The 1083-nt window shown below is 36.6% G+C and overlaps 1 protein-coding gene across 2 annotated transcripts in view; it reads right to left on the bottom strand.

The window, feature by feature from the left end:
- LOC101863798 (transmembrane protein 26) overlaps window positions 1-1083 on the bottom strand; it is a 53226-nt gene that overhangs the window by 34011 nt on the left and 18132 nt on the right. The gene's annotated exons all lie outside the window — the stretch shown is intronic.

The following is a 1083-nucleotide window of genomic DNA, read 5'->3' on the forward strand; positions in this document are numbered from 1 at the left end:
GGGGTCTTTTTGAGGAGGGTAGGCGTGTTGTTGAAAATATATTTTTCAAATAAAGACTACATGCGTACATGTACAGGGTGATCCAGTACAACTTTTCTGGAAAATATTTTCCTCCACACTAAATTTTTGCGTTTCAAATTTGTACACAATACTTGGAAGACAAAAGGAATTTGTTTGATATTCATTTTAGATAATTAAACTGAATAGTTTTGCTCTTCATAGCGTGTAAAAAACCCATTTCCAGCTATATCCCCATTTTTGTAGCATGATGCACTAGTTCGCATTAGGCCTACCATTAAAAGTCCCAACGATCAGGCCATATTGCAAGCTACAGTAGTCTAACAGGCCAACAGAAGTTTGCCATTCTCACGTTTCCTTTTTCCTGCTGAGATCATGGTTAAGATAAGTAACGAGCAGAGAGCTTTTTGTATTGAACATTTCTTCACCGCCAATTCATTTCGTAAGTTTCGGACAAGGTGTAGAAATAATATTAAAGTGTCCGTAAGGGGGATGGGGGGGGGGGGTACACCCCCAGAGTCCCGATTGGGCTCAAAATTGTGGAATTTGAGTCGTAGGCATTTTTGGCTTCCTCGGCATCTCCTACAAGTATTTCATCGCCTAAGAACCCCCCAAAACCATATTTCTTTCCCATGCTGGGCATGTTTGTCACCGCCACTTCCTCATTAAGTTAATGTTTTATTTTTCTTTATCGGTCGTTTTCTCAAAACGCGACTTTTCTATATACTTTTTTGAATAACTCCACCATTTATCATCCAATCTTCATGAAATTATCTCAGAATAAAGATGTAATACTAAAAATTTATCTGTAGAATTTTTTATTTGGGAATAAATTTTTGTTGGAGGTATCTGGAGTGTGGATTTTCACGGATTTTTTGCAAACTTGAATGCTACCTCAGGAAAAAAATCATTAAAAATATTCTAATTTGTTTAGGAAAAAAACAACAAACACATTTTCAGATCTAATGTTTGTTAAGACGTACGCAAAAACACATTGAATTTCCATAAGCAATAAGTGCGGTATTCATTACGTAAGACATGTCCAAAAAATCCAATATGGCCGCC

This window comes from Aplysia californica, unplaced genomic scaffold, assembly GCF_000002075.1.
Source record: "Aplysia californica isolate F4 #8 unplaced genomic scaffold, AplCal3.0 scaffold00054, whole genome shotgun sequence".
Classification (NCBI taxonomy): Eukaryota; Metazoa; Mollusca; class Gastropoda; order Aplysiida; family Aplysiidae; genus Aplysia; species Aplysia californica.